A 27,000-nucleotide genomic window follows, 5' to 3' on the forward strand; every position below is an offset into this window, starting at 1 on the left:
TTTTTAAGGGATCTGTGAAAAAGCAACAGAAAAAAACACGAGCAAGCTATTTTGAGCAGGCTTAAATTTAGTAGAAATAAGTCCACATCTTTACTGGAAAAATTTTTAAACAGCCAAAAAATGAAAGGAGGGGGGGGAAGAGTTCAAAACCACTGTGTTTCAACAGCAAAATCCTCTAAAAATTAGCTTAAATCTTTTAGGATCAGCAGATCTGGGCAGATAACTAAAGCAATGGATAATGAAATAGCCAAGCACTGGGTACCCAGTTAATGTATCAGCACGCTCTTGATGGTATATAAATAATACTAAAAGAACAGGAAATTCTTAAAGTAGAAGGTGATACTTCATTTACTGTTCAACTGGGATGACTGCTTAGGAAGTCACTAATGCACATTCATAATGAATACTAGCAGTGAGCACAGGCAGAAACTTGCCTGTTGCCCAAATGAGTATGACTAGTAATGAATGTTGCTCCTACTAATCTTTGTTAGAGCCTGAACTTCACTTCCAGAAAGGCAAGATTATTTGAGAGGTTCATTTTTCACACTTGATTGCAGAATCAGATACATGGAGCTCTTCCAGGAGCATTTTGGGCTTTGGTTTCTTCTGAGCAGAAAGAACAACAAAGAGTAACAAAGCCCAAAGCACCTGCTCCAAACTTGGTTCAAAAACCTGCCGGTTGTGTGTTGGGTTGAGAATTTTCCTTTTCTTTTCTGGAAGGTAGAAAAGAAAGAGGGGAGGGAGTGGGGGAAACTAGCCCCAAGTCGTATTCTGTTCTTGTTCCAGTTGATCTGTTTAGGATTTTGACACTGGCCTCCGACAGACCAGATCAGGAAAGGCCTCAGTGTATGAGAAACAGCACTAAGGGATCAGATCGGAAGGGGACATGCAGAAGTAGTGGATGCAGTACAGGGTCCCTGGCATGGCCAGACCCCTTCTATGGTACAAAGTGACCCCCCCTGCCCCTTTTGACAGAAGCCATGCACAAGACCATATGAATACTTCCCCACCTTTCCTGTCTTAGGAGTCTCAGGTGAAGCGGCGGCTGCCTCATGCCAACCGATGGGGAAATGGTAGGCGTGAGGTGTGTCTTCCAAAAGGTCTGAATCAGGACTGCAATGCCCAAGCCAGATGTCAAAGTCAGGAGGCAGTCTCAATCCAGACTACCCTTTCCCCTTCCTGAAATGCCGAGGTTGCTGATTTTCCCACTCGCCTTTTCAGTTGCTAGGGATTTCTGTTAGAAAGGGACGATAGCAACTTAATTTCTAAAGCACCAAAAAATGCTGCAATGAGAGATTCGGGTAACGCTACTGAGGAGAAGCTGGAGTCGCACACAGAAGCCCCACACAGGATGGGCTGCGCTCACAGGTAAAACCAACTGGGTGAGTAACAGACTAGAAGCTGTGGCTTCTACAGAGAAAAGGCAGAGTCAGGACTAACAGGGAGATTAAACAGAAACGGCGTTTCTGACTATACTTTGCTCCCTCATCTTCCATTTTTACCCCTTCCTCTCCTCCCACTCCATCCCTTGTCTTCCCGTCCTTTTGCAAAAATCCAAAATGACACTAGTCATGTAACAACTACAGATCATTTGTCAGAGATTTATCTCCTCCCTCACTGTATGAGCTAATCGTTCCCAGCAAGCTTTCTGGGGTGATGAGTCAGTGGCACAAAGAACTGACAGATCAGATGTGGTATTTATTTTCTTCTGCTCATTTTAAGTATAGCAGTATCCCCCACCCACAAGCATGGAGGAAGGGGTAATCAAACGTACTGCGGCTGGGAGCTCGAAGGATAAAGTCCACAAAACCTGTAGCTTCCAGTAAAAGCCTTGTGGTTTTTGTATTCTTTTTTGGTACCAGGCATTGCTGGATGTTTACTCAGCAACACACTGTGTTAAAAGTTGCAACATCCATCTTTAAACATTAATTACCAAGGCATGATTGCTTCAAAAATCCACTGCCTGGGGCCAGGGCCTAGGAAGTGGAAAATGTAATTTCAGAAAGAGATGAGAACAAATGCTGAGCCTTTTAATTGCAGGTTAGTACAAATGACTAACAGTAAAGCAAAAATCGTTGGGATGTACTGAATGTCGAATTCAAAACCTAGCAGAGAGTTGCCTGGGGTTTGGGGTTTTTCCCCTGATCTTTGTAAAAGTCAGAGAAGCTGGTGAAGTTTGGAGAGGTGCAGGAAGTACCTTTCTAAAAATTCAGTTGAAAGAAAGGAAGTAAGAAAAGTCTAAGTGATGCATGCAAAGTCAGGCAATAGTTGCAATAGTTGTTAGACAGTTACTGTGCTTAGCTGGAGTTTCATGTCGGGATGAAGGTTGCAGTGATTTTCAGCATCTATCTCCACCTCCTTCAGTTCTACTGAAATCTACCTGGAATTACCAACAATATAACAATGGATCGGGCCTGTTTCATCACATGTGGCAACACAAGATTAAATGCTGCTGTGACTCAACGTTGCCGCATCAGGTGTCCCAGCCCGAAGCCAATGGAACCATCGCAATAGCAATGGCATCTTCATCTCCACCCTTCTGGCCTTGCTGCTGGCAGTCTGGGGACAGCCCTGTGTAAGCACCTTGGCAGGGCACCAGGGGCACTTCTTTTCCCATGAGGGTGGAAAGCTTGTTCATTCTAGCCCCCCATCACCCCTCAGTGTTGGCCATGCCTGGGAGCACACAACTGATGGGAGGTGTAACTCAGGGTCTGGTGGGCCTGAGGCTGGTTTCTTGCGTGACCAATAAGAGAGACTGTAACAGCAGGGTCCGTGATGGTCCTAAAGTTGCAGTTACGCACCAAAGCCCAGAGGCCAAAGAGACGCCAAACTGTGACACTCATCTTTTCCGGTGCTGTGTTCACCAGGAACCTCCAGCTGGGCTTCTGGGTGTGCTCAGCAGCACTTTGACCTCACAGCACTGAACAGCGTGGTGCCTGCCTCTCCAGGATTGAGAAATGGCATGTCACTTCACTACCAGAAGGGCCTGATCCACTAGGTGTATCAAAAACCTGCCTAACCCATCATGTTTCACCCAGAGTAGCAGAGAGAAGAGGATGGTAGTGATGACAGTGCTTGTGTTCCACCTCCTGTCCCCACTTGCTTCTAACAGTTCTGTACTGAAAGCTTTTTCCCCGTGACCTGCGAGTTCTGGTTTCAACATGCTCCAAGAATGTTCTCTTGCTGGCTCAGTCTGCACCCTTCTGTTAAACGGGGAATAAACGACCTCCTTTACCTCACAGCCATTCTCACCAGGACTGTACGGCAGACCCTCACCCACAGGCCAGTTTTTGCAGGATGGCTTATGACCACACTGTTGAGAGTTTGCTCCCCGCTGAGCAGGCTGGCTGCGGCCATGCCACATACTGCTCAGCTCACATCTCATGATGCTGTAGCTAACAGTCATTATTTTCTGCGCATGGGCTTGGTGGTTTGGGTTTTTTTTTGGTTCCAAGCATGAAGAAAACTAAGAGGTGTATGCTGCAGGCCAGCAGAGCGGTGCTGCATCAAAAACATTACAGTGCCAGAAAAAATTGTTGCGTGCTCTAGGAAAGCAATGGGTGAGGGCACAAATTATGCTATTGCCTAACCTGGACTAACACTGAAGAACTGTCCTTGTTGAAGTAAATACGTTTGGTGTCTTCCACATCTGTCTGTTGGAGCAAGCTCTGGAGTGAACTATGCAGTTGATGACTCAGGTTTCCCCTTGGGGATTATCAATGGATTTGTTCCAGAAGAGAGAGCTCAGACACTGACAGGTGTCTGACATAGTGACCACGGGTAGGATGAATGACCAAGAAACCCATTCCTGGAGCAAAACAGGAGTATGCCAAGCTACTACTTTTAAGCAATAGCTCTTCTACTTTGGTGGGGCCCATGAAGTTCAGGAAAGGTACCTCTGCTGAGCTCACTCTACTCAGACAAAGCACCAAGCAGAATATCAAACTCAAGTGAAACACAGTGCTATACAGCAGCCCTCAGCAGGTGTGGTCAAATAAGTAAAAACGTCATTGATTTTCTCACCATTTCACACTCTCTCTCACACTTCCAAGTAAGCCAGGTGAGTGCTGCATTTGTAGGGTGATGCCTGGAAGTCTGCATGAGAACACTGGGGCTTGCACTGTCTCCCGTCCTCCTCTCCTTTGCCAGTGATCCACTGATCAGTTTCAGGTCTGTTTTATTACAGGTATGACCAGGAGACTGAGATGAGTCTCCTATGCCTCTGCCCTCTTGAATGTCAATGTTGCACTATGGAAACCCAGCTGCCACTGTGTTTTCCTGACCGCCTCTGAGATGATTGTCAAGGACAGAAAATATTAATTAAATTTTAATTAATAAATTGAATACTGTGGGGCTAATTATAGCTATTTACAGGGAGTGTATGGGATTTGGAGGGCCTACCTTCTGGTGTTTTTGCACAAAGTGTTGCCTCTTCCTCTAAGCTCTAATTAGCTGGCTTTTTTTTTTTTTTTAATAGCCAGTCTCCAAATGATTGCTCAGTAGCTCCTATTTCGTTCCTCATCAGCAGTTCTCCAGCACAGCTGCTACAGAAGGGAAGCAGCCCTGCAGTTTGCCTTACACGGAGCAGGTGATAAAGAATCAGAAGTGGTAAAAAAAAAATAAATCAAAAATCAAGAGGCCCAGCCCCTAACATTGTCTAGCAAGGGGACTATATAAGAAACAAAGGTCACAGGCAGGAGTAAGAGGGAAATAGCAACATCTGAGGCTTGCTGTAAGGTAAAAAATTTTCTCTCTGTATGCAGCCCTCTTGCATGTTCTGCCTTCCTGCATATGCATAATGCCAAGAGTCATCAACAGCAGGCAAGCACCTGGGAAAAAGCAGGCTGTTCCAGCAACTTGTCAAACAGCAAAGTCAACTGCACAACTTGGAGTAATTTCTCCTCTACTCCTTATTTTCAACCTACATGTTTCCTCCTTAGAGGTAAAACCTTTTTAAAATTTAAATGGACTTAATTATCTGTATTTTAAAACCAGTTACTTTTAGCTGCTCAGGGTATAGCTATAAAGAACAAGGGTCCTTTCAGGACACTGTTAAACTAAAGCCACACAGTGAACATACTGTGCCCAGATACCAGAGGAGTTTATTCCAGCCTGCTTTTCAATTTCATGCCACTAGATGCAAATAATGCCTAAGAACCAGCACAGAAGAGAGCTTTAGGAGGTTTGGGGGTTATTTTGGATGTTGTTTTGTTGGGGTTTTTTGCAGAAGTGATAAACACGATCAGCAGGCAGCCCACTGCTTTCCCTAGAGTATCTCCTTCTGCTAGCTAGTGTTTGCGGCTGAATGGCTGTCAGAGAAGGAGCGGAGGGCAGCGGCTGGAGGATGAGGACTGGCAGCGGCACCACAGCCAGCAGTTGGCCTGGTGCCTACCTTCCCCTTCCCACCGCAGCAGCTGGCTCTGCATAGCAGGCACAAGGAGCCTGGTTTTGGCTCCTGCTGAGGTGAGATGGGCTGAAAAAATGAGGGGAAAAAAGATTTTTTTTCTTTTTGTGACCAAAAGCAGCCGTGCTAGTAAGGGAAAATGGGATTTCTGAGGTTGGAAAACCATTGCCTAAATTGAGAAAGCTATCTTCAGTCTCAAGAAAGGAAATAACAGCCAGAATCGCTCTTGCAGAAAAGCCTAACTTGTCTGGCTCCTCAAGCCTGCTTGAAAATTTTATCTGCTCTCCACTGCAGCAAAACTGTCACTGCCCAGGGGTGCTGAGCTGAGGGCTCTCCAGCACCAAGGTGTCTCCTCACCCCACACTTTGGATGAAAGCCTGGGATCACAGTACCAAAACCCTGCTCCAGGTCTGCCTTCCACAGCCACAGAGATTCCCCTAAAACAGAGGGGATAAAGCACCGTCTCTTCTTTTAGTATTTAGAATTGCGAGAAGTGCTTGCCCACACGTGCGATATAACTCTTGCACCAATACACGCACATCTACTAGCGGAGCAGGCGTGCTCCCACAGCACTAGCAGCTGCTGCAAGACATCCTTTAAATAAAAAAACATCCTGAACGGTGCCGTCAGACGGGCTCTTACAGCAAAACTAACTCTGCAATGAGGAGGTAAAGATGATGCTGCTCCTCCCGAGGCTCAATTGCTTATTCGAGTCGCAAGATCGCAGTCACACCTGTGATGGCTGCCCACCCCCACCACCGCCCCACCGGCCACCCGCGAGCCCGGAGCCGCGCTGGGGCCGGGCAGGGCGAGGGGCCGGCAGGCTCGGGCTGCCGCTGCCGCCTTCTGGACACACGCGCAAGCGTTAGCCACCTTCCCCTTGGGGTGGGAGAACAAACACTAAGGCAAGTGTCTTCATTTCACAACCCAGTCCTGTTTTTTGGGGTTGGCTTTTTTCCCCTCCCCCTTTTTAATCCACCCCCGTGCGGCACACAACGCAGGGGGGGCAGCCCCAGCAGGGTGGCGGCAGCAGCAGCCCGCGTGGCTGCCCAGTGCATCCCGCCTTCCGTGGAAAACATGTAATGCAAGCTCGGAAAAATGCAGCCCTTTAGCGTTTCCTCTTCTCCCAGCATCTCTGAGAAACAGCCGAGTATGGGAGAAGTAGAAACAAGACAGTGGCGCTCGTCTTCGGAGACATCTGCATTTCAGAGCAGGGGTGTGCAACGGCACCCTGGTTAACACTGGTGGCACCGGCTCAGGGGCTCACAGAATAATTCCAGCGAGGATTAGCCAGTGGAAAGGGGTTTGGCTGGTCTTGTTGTCCGATTAGCTTTAATGACCATGTGTGAATGCAGACATCATGAAATCTTGCCATTTATGTCAATGGCAGTTGTGTTCTCAAAGGGAATTGTCCTCTTTAACATCCAAACCACAAACTGTTGAGCATGGTTACACCACAGGCATTACTGAGAGCAAGGCTAAGGTTAGAGAGGACGCTTCATCCTAAAAGAATCCAAAATTATATCTCCTGCAGACAGTAGCTGAAGTTCTACCTATTTCTTATAGCTGCAGAGTAGGACCTGACCACTGTCTTCCAAGTGGCAAACAGGATGCATATACTCAACACAGCCTCAAAACCGGCTTGCAAAATAAGCTTGGGAACAACTTTTAGTGCAGAGAAGATGTCTCCAAGGAATGGTTTAAAGACCACAATTAGAAACGGCAGACCAGAAAAAGCTGTGAGGTTGGAAGGAAATGTCTGAATTAGTAGAAAGCAAAAAGGAGCCAGAAAGAAGAGCTATGGGGACAATGCAGAAGGCAGGCAGCAATGAAAAGCTGCAGAGTGCAGCGCTGCATGGCTCCTCACTGATGACTTATTCTTTTGCCCTGAACTAAGGAGATTAAGAAAAGTTGAGTTTGAGGCCGTCAAAAGCTTGCAGCAGCTGCAAGCATGCAGCATCTAAAACAAAGGGCCTCAATTTAATGGCAGCTTTTTTAGGGATTGCAGTACATGAGATGGTGGCAACAGAGGCAACAGGTCATACAAAGTGTACAGGTAATCAAATGCGGTCCATGAGGGGAACTTAAATGATCTAAGTATTACACAAATGCTGCTGTGCTTCTGTGCTGCAAATGATACTTGTTTCCATTTCAGAGAGCCAGCTCAGCAACGACACGGAGTCAGGCTGGAGGACCATAAGGCAAACATACAGCAATGGTAGGGCAATATACTTATTTCAGAAACATAAGGCACTTGAAATATTTTTTTATTACACTTATTTTAAATGTGTCAAGCCTTCCTTTAATACACATCTAGCTTAATGATAAGTACCAACCTGTGTGGCGATTAAAGCCACACTACAGCTTTGATATTACCATGTTGCTATTACGGAACCCAGTTTCAGATGCTGCCCCATCTAGGTTGTTGGGTTTTACAGTTAAGACTCCATTTGAGTTTAGTTGCTGTATAGCTGGCCCAAATGTATGCACTGTTACTGCTTCTTACTGTAATGTCTTCACTGGATGTCGTTTAATGTAGGTTTATTAAAAATAGTAATAGGCTATGTTGCACAACAGTGTAATCAAAGTAGCTGATGATAACGGCAGTTTACTCACGTCAAAGCACCTCACTCCTACTGCTGTTAAGTCTCAGTTCCCGTAGCTCTCCAGGAAGGACACAGACAACTCCCGTCTGAAGTGTGTTTCAGCCAGATCTGGATTCTGAGCCCTGCAGAAAGGGATTCATAGATGCACTTGTCTCTAACACTGGTACTTGGCAGTGTTGCGTGCTTTATAACAGAGGGTCAGTGAAGTACTTTTACTGTCATTGGGTACTACACTGGGAAAGATCTCTGTTTATAAATTTTATAATTTCTGGTCCGTATTGATTTTAAAAGCATCTTTAGCATGCAAGCAGCTGTTTAATGCATTCTGACCCAAAAGCAAGGCATTTGCATTAGTATTCCCACTAGAACGTTTGTCCTTTCGTGTCCGTGCATTAAGGCCCCGTTTAAAATCTGTCCATGTCCTTAATCCCTCTGGGGAGCTTTCCCTGAATTTTCAATGCTAGCCCACAGTCTGTAACAAAAGGGGGGGGGGGTGTTGGGGGTTGGGAAGAGACAGAGAACAGTGTTTATGCATAAAGTTCAGCAGCCTTTTCACGTAAAAAACATACACACACACAAAAGCACCTCAGCTACAGAGCCTGGCATTTCCACACCAAAGATGTGAACAGCATTTGCAGTTTTTCAAGTTAACTAATTTACGATAAGGGCATAAGGCATCTGAGCTCCAGATGCACTCATTCAGGCAGCCTGGGCCATAAATAAAATAAAAAAGAATGCTCTGACTCTAACATGGGTTTCACAGAGATGCGTTGAAGGTCTAGCAGATGGATTTTGCTGTCTCAGCTTTTACCTGTGTAACAGAGTAAATGCATAAAGCTGCTTACCAGCTCCTTCAATTCAAAACCTTTGCATTTGCTCCCATATGCTCCCATGAAGATACAGCTAATTTAAGCAATGAGCAAAATCCTACCCCTCAGGGAAGCTGATGGCAAAACTCCCACTGGCTCCAGCAGGCTCTGGGAGTTGCTCAACATAAATGCAATTGGCTGAACTCGACTAACAGCATAACCAATACTGTAATCAAATTTGTATTCTTTCATCTACAAATTTGCCACCCCTAACTCTGCCCCTGGTGCTACTGTTGTCCCATGATTCTGGTGGAAGAGCAAAACCAGTGACACAGATGCTGCCACCGAAACTGGGCTCACTGCAGCCTCAGCCCATGCTGACAAGCAGCTCTCTTCCATGGAAGGGTGAGAAATCCTCTCTTGAATTAGGAGAACATATCAAAACATTCTCTCATACCATTAACTTTGTTTTGTTCAATCTATGTGCTGTTCTAATGAAACAGAAAACTGGAATCCTGCCTTTGAAAGACAGCATATCAGATAGCAAAAATTTCTGATGTTCAAAAAAGTTTGCCAGTTGATAAATTAGTTTTCTCCCTCACACAGAGACTTCATCATCAACCAGTCTAGCTTTCATAAACATCTGAGTATTATTTTTGAAGCCAGTCTGCTGTTTAGGCAGATGGCACAGAAATTTTACAGTCCATTTCACCCCTGATGCCTCAGTTAATGTTCACTGTAATAATGGGATGCACTATATGAACACACATGCATATACAGACATGCTAAGAGAAGAAAACATTACTGACATGTTCTGGTAAGGGAATTAAATTGGCGAAGGCGGATTCCTGAGCTTAGCACATCTAGGACTACATCCTCAAAACTGTGCATTTGGTTGACTTTAAGAAAAACTGTGCGCTGTGAACAACTAAACAACACTTCCTAGTTTAGTACTTCTGGAAAATCAATTCCTCCATGTCTCTCTTAATCCTTACCAAAATACATCTGCTCACCTGTACTACTTAGTTTTGAAATACAACTATTTGGGTACCCATATGCAGTTTCGTTATTGTCGATGCTCACACTTCACACTTCACTTTCAGATTCTCAGATCTCAGGCAGGTCGCAGATTCTCTTGCCAGACATATATATGGCAATTTAAAGGTATGTTTGACTCATTCCGTTTCATAGCCAGGGGTTGCTTTTTTCCCCTCAAAATTCTGGATTTAAAACAGAAAATCCCAGCACTGAGGATGGGGAGATGACAGGGAAAGGAATACGCAGCCTGTGACTCCCTACAACCAAAGCCTGCATCGTGAGGAAGCAACAGCGGCAGCTCCAGGGATGGGAGGTAGAACAGGCAGAACAGAGAACAGGCACCAAAGAAGTTGCCGAACTAATGCATGGTTTACCCATGGCAGGGTATGTCTTTCCAGAGCCCTCCTTAAGAGGCAACACTTGACTCAAGCAGCTCTTGCAAGCTGGGCTCTGCTTATCTTAGTGCCTTGGCTCGGTTCCTCCCCATAGTCCCCATCCCTGCCTGTTCTCAGGAGCCCCCCCATAATGAAGCCCAGCTTCCAGTCAAAGCACTGCTTTGTAAGAGCGCTTAGGGAAAGATGGAGGAGGAAGAAGAGAATAATCATATCTGAGAACCGATGATTCAAGACTAACTAGAGAATGTGTTTAAAGCAAGTTTGTTTCATCAATGGCAGTGCTCTGCTGTTTGCTTTACCTCTTTTAGACTGGGTCATCCCAGTTCTTTTTCTTCATTTAATGGTGACATAACTAAGTGGCCAGGAGGAAGCTGTCTCACCTATCATAAATGCACAGTATGCAGTAATCATAGGAGGCTACTGTTAAGACAAAGCCATGAACTCCACTTTTAAGAATGTGCTGGGCTGTAATTCTGAAGAATGCATTTATTAGCAAACTCCTGGTTTTATAAGCTGCAAATCAAGACACAGCTCCCTTTAGCACTCGACCAGCTTTATGAATCATGAGCCCTGCAGTGCATTGCCATGAGACTTTGCTTTAGAAATAAAACTGTTTGTTCAACAGCAGAACGCCCCAGTTCAGCCTTCTTTTTCCACAACTGCTGCTTAGCCTCAAACCAGAAAGAAACGGCTCTGGAGTTACACATGCACTTAATGTCCTCTTAGTATGTACCAGATGCACTATAAGAGCATCATGATGAGTTTCTAAGTCTGACATCTGCTTGATTAAGCAACATTTTCAATAACGGGCTACTTTGCAAAACTAGGCAGATAAGTAAAACAGGTCTAGCGTGGTCAGTCGTGTGATTTTTTTTTTTTTTGGGGGGGGGGCAGGGGGATGTTGTTGCTAGAGGTTTCCCAGCTATCCCTTATTTCAAAGCAGGAACAAAAACAATGGCCAGCTCTGTACCAAACCACAGGTCAATAGATTTCAATGGTCCAAGGTTAAAATTGGCCTCCAGCTAGCTGCATAGCTTATCCCACAGGTATTAAACAGGAAACTTTTAAAGCTTAAAAATAGTTACAGTTATGTGACTTATTCTTGTAAAAGGATTTTTATCGTGTACATGAAGACTAGAAGCTTTCCTCCTTTGAAATGTTTGTGTTTGACACTTCCTCTGTAGCACAGCAAGTCTGTGTTTTTCTCTCTTGCATGGGCTGTGGGTTGAGTTTTGTTTTGCTATTTTGTCCTTTTTTCTTTCACAAATCAAGCTGTCAGCAGCATGGGAAGTAAATCTGTAACTGGGACACGTAAGAACTCCGTTCTGAGACTGCATCGCTGCCCCCAGTAAAGTCACCCTTGGAAACAAGAGCACTTCAGAATATTTTAGCACACAGTGAAAGACTTTTCGATACGGTTTATTTAGCTGAAAAGGAAAAACATAATTCAAGTAAAAAACTCCAGAGATTAGAGATGCAAAAAGTATGCGGTTTCTGCTGAGCTTCCTGCTACTGCAGGCCACAACCTCTGAAAAGCACTGTGTTTAAATATCCGCTTTGGTGGGGACACCACTTTTGGACTGGGAGATAAACCTAGTTCTCTTGGACTGATATGAAAGCTAAACAATAATACATGTTCCTCTCCTACTACCACAACCACTCCCAAAGCTAAGGGAGTCCAGCCCAATACCAAAGGGCCATGCTGAGCACAGCTGGCTGCCACACGAATTGCTTTAGCCTGCTCTTAACGTCTTCCTCTGCTCCTCGCTCACTGCCCCACAGCATGGCCAGTAGCTGCACTCTACACATGTCCAGCCCCCACCGCCAGCAGAACCATCCCATCTGTCCCCAGATGCCATATTTAGCCACTGCTTCCCAGGTGGCCCCGTTTACCTACTCTCGATCTCCTGCTGAGCCCTGGAGCCTATCTCCACCGTCAGATGCACCGTGCTCAACCAGCCCAGCTATGTAATTAGCAGTGCAGCTGCACAGCCACCAACCTGCCAGTACGCATGTGGCAGACCACTTCTTGGCAACTATTAATCATATATTGCATAAGAAACAGTCCCTCAATGCAGGCTAGTCTTTCCACTCCCGAACCATGTAAAGGACATAAAAGCTTTTGGCCATGCAGAAAAGTGAACAAAATGAGTGGTAATTAACTCTCATGACTACAAAGGCTAACAACTTCGGCACTTGCAAAGGGGATCAGAGGCAGCTGAGCTGAGAAAGAACTGTAGCAGAACAAGTATTTGCCTGGAAGCAAACACTGCCAGAGTGCTTATTTTAGAATGAATAGTCATGTTAGTTAACTAGAGCTAACTATTGAACAAATAGCTCACGTTACAGCATACCGAGGTACACTAGATGCATCCTTTGATCTACTCACTGACAGACCTACTGCAGTGTTCTTTTTTTTTTTTTTTCAGCAGTTAAAAAAAAAAAAACAATTTATCTATCCTTCATAGCTAGTTCTGGGGTTTGGTACAAAGTCTTTTCACAGATTAATAGGAATGAAACTTGTATGAGAAAGGAACCTAAAATAGCATTGCAGCACGAGACACATGCAGTGTGAGCATGTGGCTTGCAAAGAAAAAAAAAAGGCAATGAGATTAGAAGTTTTTCTGTAAATTGACACATGTGACTGTTAACCCTTAACTGTATCTCTTGTCAGGACAGTCGAGCTTTGGTGCACTACAAGCCCTTCTGGTTTCTGACCTTTTAACACAACTGCAGCCTCTCCGCATCAGGATTTGGGCTGCTGTTCAGCGGCATACTATGTAGCCTGCCACACCCTACGTGCCACTTACTTGAAATACCAGTGTGGACAACGAAAACGACTCCCATGGCTTTCAAGAAGTAGAGAAAGAGAGCTAAGGTTTGTGGAGTGTTCTTTAAGGAAGCCAAAATTAATCCTAAAAAATTACAAGTAAAATGTGTTCTGACTATCACGATGCAAGTAAACGCTTAACATGAGTTGATGAGTAAAAGTTTCTTTTTTACATGAACTGCTTTACACTGGTCATAAATTTAAGGGGCTTGACAGGGATTAAAGATTCATTTGTCAGCTGCTATGTCCTTTAATAAGCTTCTTAACATCTATACTGACAGAAGCAGCACGTCCCCAATTTAGCAAACCAGGCTGTCTCCATCCAGGTTTCACTGCAATCTGAAGGCCTGGAAAGAGTATTAAATGCAGTGACTCTTCTGCCCCCTTTAGGGAAATAACCTACAAGATTTTCTTCAGACCCAGCTTTTGTGGTATGGGCAATAAAAGCATTAACTTAATTTCCAGGAGCCGCATGAGGCGCGTGGATCTTCATGCTCTTTTGAGGAGAAATTCGCATGTTGTGCTCTGCTATGCCCTGTTCTTGTACCTCCTGTCTTACTTCAGGTCCACAGCAAGCTTCTTCCTCAAGGCTTACTCAGCTAGGAAAGGACAGCCTTACTTGTAAAGGGCTTCCCAGCAGCCAGGGGTTCTCTGCCACAGGCAACGCAGCCACTGACCATCTAACCCAACTAAGCCATCTTAATCCCTGGTTTGCACTCTCATCTGTAACATGGAAATGAAACAATGCTTTCACTTTTCCAGCTAAATATATTTCTACTTTTTAAATGGTATGCTCCTCTCGGACAGAGGGTCTACCACATACTTATCCAGAACCAAGCACAAATTACCCTTTGCTTTAATTCTTCGGGATCTCTGGATAAGAATCCCCCCTCTCAGATGTTAAACAGCTTTTGCTTAACAGGATTTTTAAAGTTCAAGCCAACTGTAAAGCAGGCCAGGCAGATTCTCACTTTGGGTTGTTAGGTTCCTCTGGTTTCCACCCTCCTGTCTTTCTGCACTCTGGGCAATTCCAGGCAAGTTCCTTGCTGGTCTCTCACACTTGTTTTGTGACATCTTACACTGCTGAAGCCATGCAAGTAAGGAACTGTTAATAACAATACTAACTGCTCCGTTTTGACGGGACATAGCTATTTTTACTGGATTACTTTTCTGGCACAGCACTTAAAGCACCAAATGATTTGACACCTGTAATTTTATACTTGGAATAACACAAGATATTCATACTTCTTTTGTAATGTAAGATAAAAGCAAACACTACATACGTTCTCATTCCAGTGCTGCTGTCTGGCAGCTATTTGCCTAAGGAAAAAAAAGAACTGCTACATTACAGAATATGTGGAAAAGTAAAAGCTATGGAAAAGAAATCATTAAATAGCTAACTTATTCCCCTGCTAGCGCTAGACTGCTCCTTGCAGCATGTTTCAGAGTGTTTTGTTCAGTCTGGTTTTACAAGTTTCACGTTACTTTCATTTGTATCTTTAATACAGCGCTGAGTCCAATGTGGTTTGGTGCTGCTTATTTTCCTTGTCTTTCAACTAGAAGACTCAGTGCTAGACCAGCTGTTCATATAGAGTCAGCTCCAAAACTACCGAAAAAAATCTGGACTCTTTCCACTGACTTCAACCTTTGGATCAGGGTCATGAAAAGATGGCAAATACATCTCACAGAATCACAGAATAGTCGGGTTGGAAGGGACCTCTGGAGATCATCTAGTCCAACGCGCTGCTAAAGCAGGTTCACCTAGAGCAGGTTGCACAGGATTGCATCCAGGAGTGTTTTGAACCTCTCCAGAGAAGGAGACTTCACAGCCTCTCTGGGCACCCTGCTCCAGGGCTCTGTCACCCTCAGAGTAAAGTTTTTCCTCATACTCAGATGGAAGCTCCTGTGTTGCAGTTTGTGCCCGTTGCCCCTTGTCCTGTCACTGGGCACCACTGAAAAGAGCCTGCCCCCATCCTGTTGACACTCACCCTTAAGATATTTGCAGACATTGCTAAGATCCCCTCTCAGTCTTCTCTTCTCCAGGCTGAACAGCCCCAGCTCTCTCAGCCTGTCCTCATCAGGGAGATGCTCCAGTTCCCTCATCATTTTCGTAGCCTCCACTGGACCCTCCCCAGTATTTCCCTGTCTCTTGAACTGGGGAGCCCAGAACGGGACACAGCACTCCAGATGCGGCCTCCACAGGGCAGGGTAGAGGGGGACAATAAACTCCATCGATCTGCTGGCCACACTCCTCCTAATGCACCCCTGGATACCGTTGGCCACCTTGTCCACGGGCCCACTGGTGGCCCACGGCAGCCTGCTGCCCACCAGCGCTCCCAGGCCCTTCCCCGCAGAGCTGCCCCCCAGCAGGCCAGCCCCAGCCCATACTGGTGCAGGGGGCTGTCCCTCCCCCGTGGCAGGACCTTCCACTGGCCTGTGTTGAACTTCAGCTCCTCTGCCCAACTCTCCGGCCTGCCCAGGCCTCGCTGAATGGCAGCGCAGCCTTCGGGTGAACCAGTTTTGTACCACCAGCAGATTTGCTGAGGGTACGCTCTGTCCCTTCGCCCAGGTCACTGATGAGTCAATTGAACGAGCCTGGACCCAGCAGTGACCCTGGGGAGCCCCGCTGGCTGCCGGCCTCCAGCTCGACTCTGCGCCGCTGGTCACAGCCCTCCGAGTCTGCCACGCAGCCAGGTCCCAGCCCACCCACCGCCGCTCGTCGCGCCCACGCTGCCTGAGCTTGCCTGTGGGGATGTTGGGGGAGACAGTGTCAAAAGCCTTGCTGAGGTCAAGGGAGACAACATCCACTGCTCTGGCCTCGTCCACCCAGCCAGTCATTCCATCACAGAAGGCTACCAGATTGGTCAAGCACAAGTTCCCTTTGGTGAATCCACGCTGACTGCTCCTGATAAGCTTCTTTTCCTTCACACGCTTCAAGGTGACCTCCAGGCTGAGCTGTTCCATCGCCTTTCCAGGGATGGAGGTGAGGCTGACTGGCCTGCAGTTTCCTGGGCCCTTCTTGCCCTTTTTGAAGACTGGAGTGACACCGGCCTTCCTCCAGTCCTCAGGCACCTCTCCTGTTCTCCAAGACCTTTCAGTGGTGATGAAGAGTGGCTTAGCAGTAACATCTGCCAGCTCCCTCAGCAGCTGGGGGTGCATCCCGTCAGGGCGCATGGATTTGTGGGTGTCAGGCATGCCTAAATGATCTCTACCTAACTCAAGCCTCCTCAACCAAGGGAAAGTCATCCTTTCATGTAAGACTAAGCAGGTTACACATAGCAAAGTATAAAGAGGATTAGCTGTGTACAATCCAAAGGCGTGTTACTCTGCATGCTTCTGAAACAATTGACTAATACACTTTCACAGAGAGAGAAAGGGCCAGATTTGTTTCTGGTGCTCTACCTCTAAGTCAACACCACCACGCCAGGAACAGATTTGATCTGGAATCTGTCCAGTTAGACTCATTAAAATTGAAATTTTCCTGAATTGGAAGTAAGGAAATTTATTTTCTAAAAATGCAAAACCAATAAGCAAATGCTTTCTGCTTCCTAGTTGAAGCTTAGGTCTTTAGACTAGAGGCTCTATGGAATGAGTATCAGGACAAACAGAATGGGTTTTGCTTCCTTCCTTCCCTTTGTCTTCTTCCTTCTTCAGAATATAAAATGGGTCATATCTGGTTTAAAACACATCTACTTAGACCTTCACTTTCTGTCACCAAAACAGATGGGCAGCCCCAAATCACTAATTTGTGCATATTTTACAGAGCACTGGTACTTCAACACACACTCACTGTGTATACTTTGAGTGTGTGACTTCTGAAAGCTAGAATGTCTTTTATCAGGAATTATTTTATCAGTGGGGGATTCATTTTGAACAATACAATCAAACGAAGACAGTGGTGCACAGCTATTCTTCCCACCCCTTCAAAGTTCACAGCAAACTATGTCAGAGTTAGTGATGTTCTCAGCTGCTGAGAATGCTTTAATCAACCAGACTTTTTTTTTCCCGCTCCTTCTGTTCCCTGAAGACAGGGGACTTCATGGCACTGTTTGTTGTACAATGTGTACAGTTATAACCTACACTAAAAGTATGCCATTAATGAACGAACACTGGGTGTGTGTGTCAAGCAGATGAGAATGTTCTTTTGATCTTCTGTGCTCCACCACTGTGGCAGACGGATGTCTAAATTGCCTTATTAAAGCGCTGAAGTCTTCCATCATTTCTCAAACAATACTGAAGGAATAATCAGAATGTCATCATGTTTTGATTTTCTGCTCTTCCAGCTCAAATCTAGCTGGATGTTAAGCAGTAGGGGAAAAAATTATGATTTTTTTATTACTTATTAATTTTCCAGAAGTTTAAGAGGAATATATCACATGCTTGACACTCTCTGAGGCAGCCAACAGAAGCTTCTCAAATTTCTGTTAAATTTCAAAGTAGTTTCCACACAATATGGGAGCTGTATTTAGCCTTAGGTACAATTTTGAAACTAGTTCAAGGGAGCAAGACAAGGGATTCAAAGCTTTTTTTGAGAATATCTTAGAATAGAATAAGCGTGTTTAAAAAGCATAGAGGTTTCTGAAGATGATGATGGCAATGCTTTTAGCCTCCAACATACGAATAGCTAGGGAAAAACAAATAAACCAACTGGTTTGAGGCCAGAAGCATATTAAAGACAGTTTATACGCAGTTGCCTGCAAGACCATGACGTAGAAAATCCTTGCTAACCCTTCCAAAAATTATTCTTACATGGTGTTGTGACCAAAACTCTGAATCCACCCACATTTCCTCAGACTAAATGATATAGCTATAAATGACAAGGGGGAGAGAAAAAGAGGCAAACTAGAGCCTCTGTTCTATAAAAGAAAGAAAATCAAACCACTGCTTCACAGGCAGCTAAGCTGATCTAACAAGTCACTGTTGCAAAAGTGCGAGGTCAATCTCTCGGTCTGTGTCCCAGCTGCACTTACAGCAGCTCAGGTACTCTTCTGATCCTTTGCCTTACATCTGTCATTTAGTCAGCTGATTTACCTTGCTATTCCAGAGAAAACTATCCACTTTTCTGCTGTTTTTCTTCCAGGCTAATAGGGTCAAAGTGGCTAATGGAGGGATGGATTCAACACATACCAGAACCAGTGTAAGGTAAGCAGCAGGATGACCAAGAGCAAGGACTGCTAGAGGGCAAAGGACTGGGGACTGCCACCTCTCTCTTGTGACAGTAGCAAACTGTGAAATTGTCTCGTGGAAGCATTGTCTTAGTGCAAGGACTTGTTATTAGAAGGGAAGGGGGAATCAAAGGGAGAAGCAGAGCAAGTATGGGCCTTGATCATCGCTGCCTTGGAGGAGTGTGGATATAAGGATGCATACTAGAGGGGTAGGAATCCCATACATCTGCAGAGGATTTCGTGGGTAGATAAAAGTAGGGGCATATGCAACAGCTGCAGCACACCCAGGAGCCAGGGGATGTATAATCAATATGCAAATAACTGCATAGTTCCCCCCTGAAAGCAGGAGGCTGACTGCACAGAGTCTTAGTAGCTGCAGAACACGTCTACATCGTCTGCTGTTTTTCTGAAGAGTTTTGCACTTACTATGCATGGCTGGACAGCACAGAACACACACAGAGATACCACTGCTAGGCTGCTTCATGTTCTATAACTGCAGCGCATGCTCATAGTGCTGATGTCCAGAGTTTCCAGACGTGCAGCCACCAGATCAGAAGTGTCTGCTCCCTACAGCTACCAGACATCCGGAAAGCTCAGACAAATTTATGAAGTCCTGAAAATCTGCCTAAATGTGATTTCCAGGTGGAAAGAGTAAACGTGGCTGGGAAAAGGAAGCCTGCAACATCCAGAAAGCCCTTTGCTACCTGTAGAAAAGCAAACACAGAACAACAGAAGTTTAGGAATGCCTGTGAAGGCAGAGCTGGAGCTCAAGTCTCAACTTCCTCACCTGTCTTCTCTACTGACCATAACATACCGTAAGACCACTTTACAATGAATTTGAGAGGACATGCTTTCACATAATGGACATATGAGAGGTGTCTCACAGTGCAGCTTCACAGGTGTCCCCGTTACTGTGGCCATTACAAAAGCTGCATAAAGAACTTACTTTAGGTCTAGACACCCGTGAAGAAAATAACTGTAAACAAATAAAAGGCTATGCACTAATGTGAGAATCCACCTTTTTCTCTCCTTTATATGGTGTTGGCTTATAAAATTAATTACTTACATACCTCACAGAGACGCAATACTTAATTAATATTTGTTAAGTGCTTTGAAATTCTGATGGAAGACATGATGCTAGTGTGCATTATGACTAATACAGTGTAAAAATGATGCCAATGGTGTTGCTCAAGCAGAATGCTGGAAGGATGATGCCTATTCAGTGTTTTATTTGAAAAGGGGAATGAAGGTGAAGAAGGCTTAAGAAAGCTTTTTAAAACTCAGTTATCCTAAAGGAAAAGGGAGAACTGGGGAGGAGGGGCGCTAAAAGAGTTTTCAGAAGAATTTACTCTGCAGTGTGCATTAACTCCTGCAAAGTCAGAGAGTAAGTGCCTACACCAAAATCCTGGCTCCAGCCAAGCACACGGAAAATGTTTCACCAACTTCAGTGAGGTGAAGACTGTTAGCTTTTGTCATAATTTCCAAGAGATGTATCCAGCATCCCATATGCAGGTTTGTGACTTCGCATGGTTGCTTGTTTACAATTTAGGTTCAGGAAATAATCTCATCAAGCTAGGGCATGCTCACCATGTAAAAGCAACTACTCAGCTTCTAATCATCTTTCTACTACACCCCACATTTGGAGTAAATCTTTCCATTCTATTAATGAATTTGGACTTGAGCTACTTATTTAAGTTGGTGGCAAAACTCCAATTAAATGGAAGCAGTGTGGAGATCACTGTAGATTTTGTAATACAGAGGGGAAGAAAACATCCTGTGTTTAACAGTGGTTGTAACTCATATACACCCCTGGAGTTTGGTTCACTTACTCAGAAGCCTGTGGAATTTCTAATTAATTCCTGAGGGGCGGGGGGGGGCAGTAACAGAAATATAGACAACTTATTTTTTCAGTTAGTTTCCACACCTAGCAGGATAAAGACCAGAAGAAACACAGCCCCCACCACTCTTGGGTAAGGCAGAGTTGAAGAGCACATTTTTCAACTGGAAGCTTTGCACCTGGGATGCTCAAAGCAGAAAGGCTATAAAGATTAGCAGGTGATAGGTATCAACAATTGAGAAAAGGTAATCTGGGAGCTTCTAGTATGAAGAGGAGTAATTTTTCAGCAGGAGTCTATGGCTACTTTAGGTAGGAAACCAAGTGAAAATGTGCTAGAACGCAAGTTTTTATTTATCTGTGCTGTTTTACAAGTACTGAAGCCTGTTATTTGGTGTATATGGGGCTCTTGGTAAGCATTACTTGTCTTTTTCCAAGTGGTGTGTGATAGTTTCCACTGAGTATCTCTTAACGTACTCCTGTACAACACAGGAAATCTTAGAGGTACTATTTATTGTAAACCACCTCTTAAGGTAAGCTTTCCAGCTATGCTACATGTAGAAATGTTGTACTACCACAAACCAGCACTTCTAAAGCAGCTTTGTATCTATGCAATTGCCTAGACCAAATGTAATGATAAGGTTAAGCATAGCAACGTTCCCTTTTCATTTATGCTAGGTAGGCTGTATCTTTCTAACTGTACTGCAGGCTCTGAAGCATGTAGGCTTTTAAGTTTTCCCTCAGTGCTTGTGCAGCTGTGTCCACACATGTATATATCCAGTAAAACTCAAGGAAATGTTCCTGGATGTCAGGATTAAGCTTAGATAGCTACAGTTGTAATAGCTCATATGAAGTTCTCTGCTTTCTAGTTAACAGAGGATTTCCATAAACTTCTTGTAGCAGCTTATGCCGTACCTCTAAGTGTTGCCAGTTGCTTTCCAGTCCTAGTGGAATAAGTAACATCATTCCTCCATCTAAACTCAGTAATCAAAATGGGTTGGCATATGACCTACACCATGTTGCAGCTCTCTGGATCCCATGGAGAGATGATGCTAAGGGGCCAAGGCAAAAATTCAAGCCTAAGGCTTTTATTGTCTGAAATTTAAATGCCTGATACTTAAGTCATGTGAAAACAGTGCCGTGTCACTTGTTTAGACAGATAGGCTGTGTTTTCTTCCTCTGAATATTCATTAATAACATACTGGACAAGCAGTCCCATCAAACGCTGCAAACGTTTCTCCGGAGTCCACTTTTATGATGTCTAGAGATAATGGTGGGCAGGCTGCATAGGTGAAAAATGATTCTATCTACTGCTTGCCAAGGCTGCTTTCAGGGAAGGCCACTGAAAAGATGCTTTCTGTGTGTTTTGGAGGGGTCTAATTTTGTAGAGGAGCCATAAGAAAATGACACAGGAGATCAGAGTATGCAAGGTTGTGTGTAAGTCAGAGACCTTTACTCAGTGATGTCTGCATTGAGCTGACAGGAGGGACTTCTTAAGACAATACTGTACCTAATTTTAGGACTTCAGAAAAAACAGTGCTGCTAAATAAGGTATTTCATGCCTTTTTCTCCTCACTGTGTGTCCATTCACATTAGCTTTGACTTTTTACCTGGCTAGCTCTGCCTTTCTCATACTGGCTTATGTTTTTTTTTTTCCTTAGTAGGCTGAAGAGCAGCCCAGCAGCAATCTCTAAAAAATCACACCTATATGGAAAGCATCTGAATTGCCTCTAAACAAATCTAATCAAGCTTAATCGCTCTTTTCGGAGTAGGTTCTTGCAGGTCTCTAATCTTCTAACTTACATGTCTGTACCGTACCTGGTTTTAAAGTTAACACTACTTTCATGGTTCTTTTATGCCATGTACAGGACACAAATCGGTCAAATCTTGTCTCTGGCAAGACACTCTGTTCACTCTGCCAAAGTGAACTCTTGTTAGGCAGTCTAGTCGCCCTCTATCTAAAAATGCCCCTGCATTCTGAGTATCTTCTTATCTTCTCTTACCCTCCTAAGTACCCTACATACACCTCCCAGCCTCAGGCGAATGATTTTTCATGTTACATTAAAACGAAGGTTGTTCAGATGAACATGTCTTTTCAGGTAGTCCAGATCTCAGTTTACCACCCCGTGTTTACACCTTCAATTTGTAGTGTTCATCAGCACTATACAACCAGTTGTAGACACCCATAGAATGGTAGAAGACTGGAAAGCACTGACCTGAGGTCTTCGGGACTGTGTTAGACTTCTGCTGGATCAAACTTCCCTACGGATATTCCAGTTCCTTATGAGCCTTCTCTCTGGGGAAGTTAAATACAGCAATTTCTCATTATTTTAATACTAGATCTAATTTTAGACTGATCTATCGTATAATTGCTGCTGGCTGTATCTACATCACGAATAAATACAGGTTTGTAAATCGGAATACCTGCTGCTGAGAGCTGTGTTCCCACTACGTGGGTTTTGTGTGTGTGGTTCGTTTAGACGCGCTTGCCTGCGCTCATGGACTTTCCCACCTACGAGTTGTGAAGGGTGTCAGGCAGTCTGTGGTGGTCCATCTGAAAAGTTCAAGCCAAAGTGCAGTACGTGGAGCCACTCTGCTTTTATTAAAAGCACACCCTTGGCTCTAACTCACTTAACATCATTCAAGTGAGAATCTGCACTAGTGCTGGAGCATAGATCAACACCTGCCAGACAGACTGGGAGATTACTGCTGCCATTAATGAAATTAATCCGCATCTGGAGAAGGCACACAGGGATGTGGAAGATTTCTATCTCTTTGTCAGTTAATGGGAGAAGCTTACAAAGCCATTCTTCAAAGCAGATACAGCTACAGATACCAAAAAGGAAAACAGTCCCTGTTCACGCGCCTCCAGTTTGATCTGCAAGAGGTCTGATAACATGATGGCAGAATCTGTTTTTAGGTAATGGATAATTGGGCTTACTATGTTTAGTATAATGATCAAATCAATAGCAGGAATGACTTTTTATTTGGCGTAGGGAGGAGCAAGAAAGGCAGGGCAAAACCCTCCAAATTATCTGCTGTGTACTGAGAATACACAGAGTACTCTGAGACAGCTCCGGAAGCAGGGACTATGTATTTTAGCTGGTGGTATGCTGTGCAATCACTTAATGAAAATACGTAAATACCAAGAAAAGGAAATTACTCTGCCCCGGGGGAAGGGGGGCAGTTAAATACAACTGTTATTACTGCTGCACAGTTGTTAAACAAAAAAAAAACACTACCACCACCCCATCAGATGAAAGTATTCTATTGCTTAACTAAAGACATTCTAACACCAGAAAGCATCCCTGAAACACGCTTAAAAGCAAATGTCAGTGTAAGTAGCTGGTGATGCTTTTCAGGTGCTCACAACAGGGAAAAGACTAAGAAGCAATGCTGAACTGACAACTGAAACCATGTTAGTAAAATTTCACCCTCGTGTATTGGGTAATTTTTTCAGATGTACATGCTCAAATAGTTTCTATTCCTTGTGATAATGCTGAGTAGAAAAAAGTAAGACTGCACCTTCAAGAGGTTGGCTCCCACACTAGCCTTATGGTCATGTAACTGCTGCTTACTTCCAGAAACTGAGAAACAATACAGCTTTTTTTCTGCAAACTCCTCAGTTATGCAAGATCACAGCTCAAAACCGTAGACTGAGTCACTAACAGTATTATAGAAAAACAGAAAAATCCAGCTAAGTTCTTCTTTCCCCTCTCCCCTCCCCCCCACGTGGATATGCAAGCATTTTAAGATCAAGTATTTGCACATGTCAATTGTTGCCTTCTCTTTCTGTGGCCCTTGTACAGTTGGGAGTTGGACAAACTGTAAGGTGTCTGCACAAAAGTGGACTAGAGCTGATGTAGCCTTCAGATCCATATCTAGAGCTTCCTCCTAATTCTCAGAACATCCACAAGTTGGGTTGTCACTAAATTAGCCTTGGAGCTGCACTATGGGCTGTGCAGGTAAGGTAGTATGGGCAAGTAAGAGAAACTGCTGTGCAGTAACAGTGCTTGCATGGAGATGCGCTGTTTAACAGAGAAGTTGCGTTCACCTGTGCTGGCTAAACTGTGGCAAGTACAAAAGAAAGGCCAAAAGCCCTAACAGCCATGTTGTTAGGGAAGGCATGTCTCTCTGTGAGCACTGACACTTAAGGTGCTTTAAGTGCAGTGAAAACAACCCCCAGCATCGGCTCTTCCTCCTGCTTGATTTTATATTGTGGTCACAGCTGCAAAGGTAAGGATGTTATTTTGCTCCTTTTGCTCCTCTGGCGTTGAGTCAAACCCCAGAAGTTTGTATTTGAAAAGTGGCCTGGAAAGTACTATGTTAACAGATATGCAAAGCCTCTGACTTCTGGGGAATAAACAGCTTTGAAGTAAAATACGTGCCGCAATAATCCATGCATACTTCATTAATTTCAGAACTGCAACAGCAAAGTGCTACTTAGAAAAGAAAAAGCTGTTAAGATAGTAATGAAGGGTTTGGGTTTTGGTTTTTTTTTTTTTTTTTCTTTTAATCCCAAAAGCTCCTTATCTCCATTTTCCATGTTTTTTCATTCAATATACAGTATTCTAAATTAAAGCTCATCTAACAAAAAAAATGACACATCAATTTTAACTAACCTACTCACCCTTCTCTTGAAGAGAATCCTTTCTTCCTTGGGGGAATAAAATGCAACAACGTTAAAATTGCTGTATTGCTTGTTTAAGATAACTTTTCTTTGCACTTTGTGCTTAATGGAATTTGGCTGATTCTGGGTACTTCAGCACCTTAAATTATTCTGTTCAGATAGTGAGGACAGCAATTATTGTCAAGTCTTAACTAAGACACAAAGATCTCTAGGCACTAAGCTGCCAGAAAGGCAGTATTTTGTTATCTGTTAACATGCACACATCTTTCTCTACCACACCCCCCAGTCTAGTTTGAGAGCCCTTAACATGGGCCACTGCACAATATGAAAAGTAAATTTACTGTTCTAATTTGGGTCAAAGCTTGGACTTAAAAAGTAGGTACAGTTCAACACTGCACTTAAGTGCAGCTGTGAGCTGCTGCTGGAAGGGGTGCTCATGCCCCTTTTCCCCTCCCTTTTGCTGGACTGTTAAGCTGCAGTGTATACCAGGTCAGGGAAGCCGCGATGCACTGGGAAACCAACTTTCAAAAAGCCGGCTGATCCCTGAACCCCATAGCAGAGGTACAGCGCGCCGTACAGCTGGGCAGTGGAATAGGGCCATCTGCTGTCACAGCCTGCTATTGCTCCAGCTTCTGAGGCTAGCCTAAGCGCGTGGGGGTGTGTTTTGCCTTTTTTTGGTTTGTTTTTGGGTTTGTTTTTTTTTGTTTCAACATTTCGGCTTATAAAAAAACTGGCTCTAAAAGAAGCAGTCCAGCCCGATCTTGTATCTCATGCTGCGTGCTCCCTTCTCGCTTTTCCAAGAGTTCATGGGAATCAGCAGAAAGTAACTGATGTGAGTCAACACCACCTAGGCTGGGAGGCAGGGTGAACCAGCCTCGCCAATAAGAAGAGGTAGGGGAAACCTCCTCCGGATTAGTGGTACGAGTAGTATTAAACTGCAAAGTTTGAACTTCTAGGCAAAGAAACAGAGCAATTCCTTTTCTTTGCGGTGTCAGAACATCAAACGTGCTCAAGACAACTTCATCACTTCTGAAGCTGCACCTGAACGAGGAAGCAAATCTGACTGGTTTTCTTACTACGTGGACTTACTACTGCAACTGACTCGCTGCTCCCAGCTCCCCCGCTGTGCCCCTGCCGCCGGCTCTGCGCCGTGCCGGGTGCCCCCGGGAGCGCCTGGCCCGAGGGACGGTGCCCGCGGCCGTGGGGCAGCAGTGGTGGCACCCCGCGGGGAGCTGGCAGCGCACCCCTGAGCGGCGCCGTCTCTGGAAATTAATATCTAAGTCTGTGAAACCAGCGTTAAGCGGCGCAGGCCTTCACAGCAGCATGGTTACTTCCTGCGCGCCAGGCTTTGTTCGCGGCTCGCTGGATAAGTTCGCCTCTCGCCGCGCCGCGCAGCGCTGTCAGGCGCGCGCAAAGCGCACGTGCTGCTGCGGCGGCGCGGGCAATGGCGCCGCGAGGGGCGCGTACGGTCGCCGCGCCCGGTCATGCCCTCAGGGGCCGAAGCCCCCTCGCCCCGCAGGCCTGCGGCCGCCTCGCCGCACGCCGTGCCGCACCGCCTTCCCTCGCCGCGACGCAGCCCCGCTGGTGCCCGTTGTAACCCCCCGCCTCCCCCGGCGCCTGCCGCTCCCCGCCGCTCCCTCCGCCGCGCGCCCACCGCCGCGCCCCCTCCCGCCCCGCGGCCGCCATTTTGTGCAGCGCCGAGCCCGCCGGCGGGCGGAGGTCTCGCCGCGGTGCCGCGCCGCCCGGCGGGGAGCCCGCGGTGGGGCTATAACCGCGTCCCGGGCTCGGCCGCTGCCCCGCGCCCCCTTCCCCACTCACGGCGCTCGGCAGCAGGGCTCACGCGTGGGCCGTGGGGTGGCTGCGGTGCCGGCGGGGCGCGGCAGGGGGAGCTGGCGGGCAGGGCCGGGCCCGGCTGCGCGGGAGCCGGGGGGCGTCTTCGGAGGGTCCCTCCCCTCAGGGGCAGCGCCGCGCCCCGCGGGCTGCGCCCGGCCGTGGTGGTGGTGGGTGCCCCGCAGCCGTAACCGGGGCTGTGGGGGGAGTCGGGGAGAAGCTGTGGAGAGATGGGTTCCCTGCCCGGCGCCGTGCAGAAGCGCAGGCCTCTCCCTCACGCAGCTCCTGTCAGCTCCACACTGACCACCCCACATACTCTGTTCAAACAACAAACACTCAGTTTGCTGCGTTGTCCTGAGATCCATTATCTTCTGTGGTTCATTATTTTTCCAGGCCAAGCCCTAAACGAAGGAACACCATAAAACCAGCTTTATGCATGAAAAGAAAAATGAAAAACCC

At 45.6% G+C, this 27,000-nt stretch overlaps 1 protein-coding gene across 8 annotated transcripts in view; it reads right to left on the bottom strand.

Annotated features, from left to right (window-relative positions):
* LOC119145925 (cytochrome c oxidase assembly factor 1 homolog) overlaps positions 1–26,620 on the bottom strand; it is a 53,801-nt gene extending 27,181 nt beyond the window's left edge. For 3 of the 8 annotated variants that reach the window (XM_037382749.1, XM_037382745.1, XM_037382743.1), the window contains exons 1-2: positions 26,530–26,620; positions 22,298–22,377 (exon numbers count right to left, since the gene is read on the bottom strand). The gene's annotated coding sequence lies outside the window, so the exon portion shown is untranslated. Of the gene's footprint in view, positions 1–8,020; positions 8,133–14,365; positions 14,403–22,297; positions 22,378–24,703; positions 24,739–26,529 lie in introns of all 8 variants that reach the window. The other 5 variants (XM_037382748.1, XM_037382742.1, XM_037382744.1 and 2 more) reach the window with 5 other exon arrangements.
* Positions 26,621–27,000: the final 380 nt, after the last annotated feature.

Source organism: Falco rusticolus, chromosome 4, assembly GCF_015220075.1.
Source record: "Falco rusticolus isolate bFalRus1 chromosome 4, bFalRus1.pri, whole genome shotgun sequence".
Classification (NCBI taxonomy): Eukaryota; Metazoa; Chordata; class Aves; order Falconiformes; family Falconidae; genus Falco; species Falco rusticolus.